The 8701-nt window shown below is 45.8% G+C and overlaps 1 non-coding gene across 1 annotated transcript; it reads left to right on the plus strand.

Annotated features, from left to right (window-relative positions):
• The first annotated feature begins 8240 nt into the window (after positions 1-8240).
• Positions 8241-8315, plus strand: Trnas-cga. The gene has a single exon. It is a non-coding gene; the product is annotated as a tRNA-Ser (tRNA).
• The last annotated feature ends 386 nt before the right edge of the window (positions 8316-8701 follow it).

An 8701-nucleotide genomic window follows, 5' to 3' on the forward strand; every position in this document is an offset into this window, starting at 1 on the left:
CGTTACCACATCCGCTGGAGCACACCACTAGTCCTGTCCCCAAGATTCGCCCGATAGTCCGCAAATACCGCCACCGGAACGTCGTCTGCGCACGCCAATGCCCCATAGACAGTGTTCTCCTCACAGCGGAGAAACAGGAGGAGTTGATCAGTTAAGTCCCAGAAGACAGCATTGCTTATATTACAGCCTTTCTTCGGAGAGATGACAATCAACAAATTGATCTGCAGGAAGGAATGGACACACAGGAAAATGCATGAGCTCGCACCTCCAATGCGTCTACGACAATTTTACAAGATGACCTTCCTGACAGGACTGGCTGGCCTCCTCGTTGCCAAGATCTGAATCGTACCGCGCACTTTTCATATTGCCCGCAATCTACGCCTACATCTACTCTTCGTAAGCCGCGTTACCGTCTATGGGGGTGGGTACCACTGGTATATCATTTTCCTCCTCTCTGTTCCATTCGCGAGTGACATGTGGGAACAGCGACTGCCTATACTCTTCCGTATGAGTTACAGTTTCTCTGAGTTCGTCGTCATAGTCAGATCGTGAGACAACTCTTCTTCGAAAGTACGCTCTCGGTATTTCTACAGTAACCCAGTACGATATGCAACGCCTCTCTTATATCGTCTGTCACTGGAGTCTACTGAGCATGTCTGTAAAGCTCTCACACCAGCTAAATGTCGCGTAACTAAATGTGCGTTTTTTGCGGGGGATATTCTCTATCACTCTTGTTAAACCTACTTGTTAAGAGCCCCCGACTGATGAACAATAACTGAGAGTCGATCGAACTATTGTTTTCTAAGTCACTTCTATCGTGAATGAATTACAACTCCTTAAGATTCTTTCTATGAATCTCAGCTTAGCATCTCCTTTTCCTATAATTTGTTAGTACGTCGTCATTCCGCCTTAGGTCGCTGTGCGCACTTTACGGTTGTTACTGTCTCCAGTGACTAATCATCAGTAGCGTAGTCGAACAGTAGTGAGTCTCCTCGCCTGTTTGCGCGCTGTGAATAATATTCATGTACGTTCAGGGTCAACGCAATCTCTGAGTCTTGGATCCTCTGCAGGTCTTCCCTCATCTCGCTGCACCCTTCTGGCACTAAAGCCTCCCTGTAAACAGCAGTATCGTCTGTTAAAGGCCTTGCAGAGCTTCCAACGATATCCATTATTTATTTGGCCTTATAACGTTCTCGTGGTGTATTCCAGAAATTATTTTTACATCTGTCGATTTCGTCCCGTCAAGAATTACGTATTGGGGTCCGCCTCCAAGAGGCTCCTGAACCAAAACACAAATGTGCTCTGACACTCGGCGAGCTCGTGTTTTCATTACTAAGCCACACTGCGAGGCTGTGTCGAATGAAACGAACTCCTCGCCAGGTCGTGAGTGCCCAACGGACGTTTACCGGCCGCCGTGTCATCCTCCGGATTGCGGCGGTATGGAGGGGCATGTGGTCAGCACACCGCTCTCCCAACCATTTTGCAAATTTTCCAGACAGTGGAGCCGCTACTATTCAGTCGGTATTACGAGGTTGAGTCCTCCCGCCAAGAAAAATTCTTGGCAGTACCGGGAATCGACCCCGGATCCTCCGCATCATAACCATCTACGGTGACCAGTCACTGTCGGAGGTGGACTGCTGCAACGAATGCTTACTGGAAATCAAGGAACACCATACCAACCTGTGGCGCTCGCGATCTCTGTATTCCACAAGATCTCGTTTGATACCGTTCTCTAGAAATAATTGGTGAGCGTAGAACACGTTCCATAACCCTACAACAGATTTACATCACCAATATAACCCTATAATTGTCTACATCTACTTAGATACTCTGCGTGGCGGAGGGTACCTTGTACCACTGCTAGTCATTTCCTTTCCTGTGCCGACCGCTGTGACCGAGAGGGGGCGGTTCAGTTCGGAACCGCGCTGCTGCTACGGTCGCAGGTTCGAATCCTCCCTCGGGCATGGATGTGGGTGATGTCCTTATGTTAGTTAGGTTTAAGTAGTTTTAAGTTCTAGGGGACTGATGACCTCAGATGTTTAGTCCCATAGTGCTTACAGCCATTTGAACCATCCTTTCCTGTTCCACTCGCAAATATAGTGAGGGGAAAACGACCGTCTATGTGCCCCCGTATGAGCCCTAATCTCTCGTATCTTATCTTCGTGGTCCTTATGCAAAATGTGTAGTGGCGGCAGTAGGATCGTTCTGCAGTCAGCTTCAAATGTCGGTTCTCTAAATTTTGTCAACAGTGTTCCTCAAAAACAACGTCGCCCGCCCTACAGCGATTCCCATTTGAATTCCCAAAGCGTCTCCGTAACACTTACGTGCTGTTCGAACCTACCGGTAACAATCTAGCAGCCGCCTCTGAATCGCGTCGATGTCTTCCTTTAATCGGACAGTGTACGGATCCCAAACACTCGAGCAGTAAGCAAGAATAAGTCTCATCAGCGTCATATATGCCGTCTCCTATACAGGTGAACCACATTTCCTTAAAATTCTCCCGATAAACGGAAGCTGACCATTCTCCTTTCCTACCACATTTGTCACATACTCGTTCCATTTCATATCGCTTTCCAACTTTAAGCCCAGATTTTTTTATTATTTTTTTCCATACTCCGCAAGCCACCTGACGGTGTGTGGCGGAGTGCACTTTTCGTACCTCTATCGGTTCTCCCTTCTATTCCAATCTCGTATTGTTCGTGGAAAGAAAGATTGTCGGTATGCCTCTGTGTGGGCTCTATTCTCTCTGATTTTATCCTCATGGTCTCTTCGCGAGATACATGTACGATGGAGCAATATACTGCTTGACTCCTCGGTGAAGGTGTGCTCTCGAAACTTCGACAAAAGCCCGTACCGAGCTACTGAGCGTCTCTCCTGCAGAGTCTTCCCCTGTAGTTTATCTATCATCTCCGTAACGCTGTCGCGATTACTAAATGATCCTGTAACGAAGTGCGCTGCTCTCCGTTGGATCTTCTCTATCTCTTCTATCAACCCTATCTCGTAAGGATCCCACATTGGTGAGCAATATTCAAGCAGTGGGCGAACAAGTGTACTGTAACCTACTTCCTTTGTTTTCGGATTGTATTTCCTTAGGATTCTTCCAGTGAATCTCAGTCAGGCATCCGCTTTACCGACGATCAACTTTATATGATCATTCCATTTTAAATCACTCCTAATACCTACACCCAGGTAATTCACGGAATTAACTGCTTCCAGTTGCTGACCTGCTATATTGTAGCTAAATGATAAAGAATCTTTCTTTCTATGTATTCGCAGCACATTACACTTCTCTACATTGAGATTCAATTGCCATTCCCTGAAAAAAAAAAAAAAAAAAAAAAAAAAAAAGGCTCTGAGCACTATGGGACTTAACATCTGAGGTCATCAGTCCCCTAGAACTACTTAAACCTAACTAACCTAAGGACATCACACACATCCATGCCCGAGGCAGGATTCGAACCTGCGACCGTAGCAGCCGCGCGGTTCCGGACTGAAGCGCCTAGAACCGCTCGGCCACCGCGGCCGGCGCCATTCCCTGCACCACGCGTCAATTCGTTGCTGATACTGCTGCATTTCATTACAATTTTCCGTTGCTACAACCTCTCGATGTACCACAGCATCATCCGCAAAAAGCCTCAGTGAACGTCCGATGTTACCCATAAGGTCATTTATGTATATTGTGAATAGCAACGGTCCTACGACACTCTCCTGCGGCACACCTAACATCACTCTTACTTGTCTCCATTGAGAATGACTTGCTGCAGATGACATGACTGTGTCATGCAGGACACTATTAATGCTGTATCGGAACATTGCGGGTTTGTTTTTCCTACTCATCCGCATTAACTTACATTTCTCCACCTTTAAACCTAGCCGCCACTCATCACACCAACCAGAAATTCCGTCTAAGTCGTGTTGTATCTTCCTACAGTCACTCAACGTCCACACCTTACCGTACACCACAGCATCGTCAGCAAACAACAGCAGATTGCTGCCCACCCTGCCCGCCTGTTATGTGCTTCAGTCTGGCACCCTTCGTTGTTCCAGCAACCTAGGCTAGATTACTGCTATAAGAAGAACAATTGCTTTCCCATAATCTCTGCAGAACCTCACAGGCCTCTCACCCGGTCCACATGCGAATAATCTTGTATTCATTTAGCGTTCGTGAGCTATGCCATTCTCCAATGGAGTTTATTAAACAAATTTGAGAAAAAAATGCAACTGATTGTCACAATATGTGCTAGGAGCGTCTTGGTTTCGACGCGTACCTGCCCCGCACACCTGTTGGTACATAAGAGAAGGTTGCCCGGGTCAGCAACAGGTGGTACAGCCCCCTCCCCTCTCCCCCACTCGCCCTTCCATATTTCCCTTTCCCAACCTCTCTTGCTCCCCACCCCATCCCTCCCTCCCGCGGGCATAATATACAATATTCCAGCAGAGGCGAGATAATTGCCGCGTGTCCAGCATGGAAGATGAGGGCGCCCACATCACATTCCCCTCGCCGCGCGCGCTGCCTGATGTAATGGTTACGACCGGCTGCAGCGCCCCATGCTAACCATCAGTGGCTCCCAAAGCGCTGTTTCACGTGACAGCCTAAAGGCCATTGCACAAAGCAATCATGGCGATTCCGCTGCCAACGTCATTTCCAATAAAATCCATCTGTTCAGCGGGTCACGTTATTAAAAATGGGCAGGGTCTACACAACTAAACCGACGTTTCGACCGACTTGCGTCGTTCCTCTACAGGGCAACGAAACTGTTCTCGAGCTGCTCTTGTTCGTTGCAAAGTCGATCACAACTTCGGATTTGTTTTGAAGCTCCTATCACCTTTTACTGAATGGCGCAGCTTAATGCCAACAGGATTTAATTCACCTCGTTCAGCGTTTCCTCGGTGTCAGAAAGAATCTAATTCAATACTGCGTCGCCACAAATTTAAAGATAAGCGAAATTAATTAGGGATACAGAGCCTGCTTTGTCACGGCACTGAGACTTTGTCAGCAATAAGAAGGCAGTAAGTTTAGTAGGGCGGCGGCCGGTGGTGCAGACGACCTGAGTCTGGGAGCAATAGCAATGCCACCACACACAGACCATTGTCACGCAGTCATATTATTCTACAAAAGACAGCAGACACTAGACACCTATTACTAAAAGAGTGCAAAATGCTCTCATTAATCGAGAACTCTGGAGACACAAGGAGAAGACAATTTCTTATCTACAAAAGTTACGAACTCTGAAAATATCTGCAAATTAAAACGCATCGGACTCAGGCCCTTACGAATTCCTGTTGTGATCGTCAGTGCATTTGTCAAAATACAGCGTATGTGAAAAAATACGAGTCATGAGCAGTCGTCACTAACGTCGTACCTTGGAGAAAACCAAGAAGGCATACTCAAATCTGTGGAGACGGAGCAAAAATAATTACGGGAAAAATCACGCTCGATGCGCTTTCTTCTGTACACAGACTGCAGAAGAAATAGTGTTAATGTGGTGTCACCGCCAGACACCACACTTGCTAGGTGGTAGCCTTTAAATCGGCCGCGGTCCGTTAGTATACGGCGGACCCGCGTGTCACCACTGTCAGTGATAGCAGACCGAGCGCCGCCACATGGCAGGTCTAGAGAGACGTCCTGGCACTCGCCGCAGTTGTACAGCCGACTTTGCTAGCGAAGCTACACTGACAACTACGCTCTCATTTGCCGAGACGATAGTTAGCATAGCCTTCAGCTACATTTGCTACGACCTAGCAAGGCGCCGTATTCAATTGATAATTAATATTATGAAGCATGTACCGTAACGAGAGATGTTCTACAATTGTGGATTAAAGTTAAGTATTCTACCAGTTACCTCCTGTTTTGCTAGTCTTATTTCTCCGACCTGTTCCAGACCTAACGCCAGTCAGAGTGTAATTAAACGCGTGCATTTCGGCCTCCTCTAGAAAAACAGTGTTGGCTCTTCTGCCAACACTACAGTTTCAACCGTCAGGAAACACTCCCATATTTCTAGACGATACATCCACCCTTACGGACGCCATTAGATACATAAACTTCCAGGAAATATACAAAGCATGCGGAAGCATTTAAAATACGGCAGATCTTGTACATGGAAGAGTTGGCAAAATCCTAAACCAAACAGAAATGTGTCTCCCGTGATTACAAAAACTGATGAGATGGGCCACTTTGACATATAGAGGAGATTCCTGACCACATCATTGTCGATATATAAATAGTTTGCAAGCAGGTAAAATAACGAACTTGATGTACGTTTCGGAGCATACTCGCATTTGCCATAAGAAACACTGGGCTGTTCATTCAAAACAATAAATAAACTCAGATGAAATTCTAAATGATAGACTTCCTTACAACGAAATGTTGAGCTTAATCAATAATGTGGCAAAGCTCGATAGATAACTGCAACACTATTCAACCAATATATTGAAAGGAATGCTTTACGATCGGCTGCAGCCAAGAACAGCATCATCACCCACGTTCACCGTCTGGAACAGAAGCAGGCGATACATAACAATGATAACACGAATGCGATTAATCCACGGTAAGTTTCCAGTCCACCTGTTCCGGGCAGAGTTGGAGGAATATCCTACGTCCATCAGCCACAAGCCACATCAAAAACATAATTATTATCCGCACACGTTCCCCTTCCAACGTCGGTTGTACTTACGTGGCGTTTAATTATGTAAGCTAGCAGCTAATCTAATAATTTACGAGTAGTTTGTGTGATATGTATATTTGTGATGTAATTAGTATACAGGGTGATCTGAAAGAGTCTGAAAAGCTTGTAAGGGTGCTGCAGGGTAGACTGTGCTGAGAAATAATAGCAAAGAAAAAATTCGATAATTTGCGCCGTTTCCGAGTTAATTAGCACTGAAGTTAGCCAATCAGGCAGTTTCGCGTACAAGTTCAAGCGGCCCGCTAGATACAACTAGTGTCAGCCGTTCTCTTGGCGTAGATGTTCAGCTTCTGCATTGCTCTCTTGTTCGGTTTTAGGGAATCAAACGTTTGGCGACACCGCCTCTCGCAGGCCCTTGAATTTCCGCGCTAAACGACCTGAATGGCTAACTTCAACGCTAATTAACTCGGAAACAACGGAGCGTATCGAATTATTTTCTTAACAATTATTTCTCAGCACAACGTACCCTGCAGCACTCTTACAAGCTTTTCAGACTCTTCCTGATCATCCTATATACCATGCGAGGTGCCGGGGTGGAGAAGAGTTTGTACCTCTTTAATTCAGACGAATTTTGCATGAGAACGAGACATGCACTCGACCCCCTCCTTATCTAGCAGCTAATTAATTATGCTCACAACGGTAACGGAAGGAAATGATGGTGGACCCTGCTAGTTGGTAAAATAAGGAATGCACACTCACAATAATTTAATAAAAATCGTAATCTACTCAAAAAAGAGAACTTTATCATAATAAACAACAAGAAATGGGAGTCTGCCTATATCTACGAAGTGATATGCGGATTAAATATTACAATGAGATTTATTATATATCAGAACATAAATGCACATGATTGTCGACACACACAGTAGGTTAAAGAATAGGGTACACAGAACTATTATGAGAACAAGACTTGGCTCGAGAACAAGGGGCTCCTATTTTCTATGATGCAATAGATTGACGATAATGACTGGAGGTCCTAATGAATCAAATATTACTCTCCTATCTGTATAGCAGTATCGTAATTAGTAGTGAGAGCTCAAATGGGATCACAAGGAGAAACAAGCAAGGTGGACTTCTAGCAAAGCGAGCGCGCGTGCTGCTGAGGGATTCAGTACAAAATTGATAACGTCCCACAATGCTGGAGCCGCAAAATACTGTACCAGTACTGAAATCTGCAGCACGCCGTCGGTAGGCAGCGTCCTGATGATGTAGGCGCCAACTTCTGGCGTGCAGCAACTCTGTGTCAACCCCTGGCCTCGAAGGCTGTCCGAAGAATTCTAAGTTCTTCCGAAAACGAGCGACCAAGTCGCAAGACCGTCCGACTCCGAGGAAGATCATATCCCAAATCCACTGCCCGCGCAACGCAAGAGCAAAGTCAACATTGCTCTACTCCCTACTCTCCTCGTAAACCGCGAATCAGCATTTAGTTCTTATTCCAAAATTCCCCCACACTGGAGTGCTAGTTCTGCAAGGTTCGCAGGAGAGCTTCTGTAAAGTTTGGAAGGTAGGAGACGTGGTACTGGCAGAAGTAAAGCTGTGAGTACCAGCTGTGAGTCGTGCTTCGGTAGCTCAGTTGGTAGAGCACTTGCCCGCGAAAGGCAAAGGTCCCGAGTTCGAATCTCGGTCGGGCACACAGTTTTAATCTGCCAGGAAGTTTCAAATTTTTTATTAACTCTCGGTACAAATACTCTCATTACAATAACCTTATTCGGTCTGTTACTACCGCGCAATGACATAGAACGTTGATAAAATTGATGAAAATGAGAGGCGACGTGCAAAGGAGGGCATGGAAGCTCTCAATCATTCACTTCTTTAGTTCCATAGATCCATAGTGAGGAGATCATCATCGAGGGTGTACGACATGTCAGAAAAACAAGAATGCTTAATACATATTTGCAAAAATAAGAGCTATGCTAGTGTCTCTTTCCAGATCCTAGATGCAATGGCCCTCAGGAATGTGGAACAAGTGACGAAATCTGAAACACAGTTTCGTTTATACGGTGATAACGAATTTGTCA

The sequence above is a fragment of the Schistocerca piceifrons genome, chromosome 2 (assembly GCF_021461385.2).
Source record: "Schistocerca piceifrons isolate TAMUIC-IGC-003096 chromosome 2, iqSchPice1.1, whole genome shotgun sequence".
Taxonomy (NCBI): Eukaryota; Metazoa; Arthropoda; class Insecta; order Orthoptera; family Acrididae; genus Schistocerca; species Schistocerca piceifrons.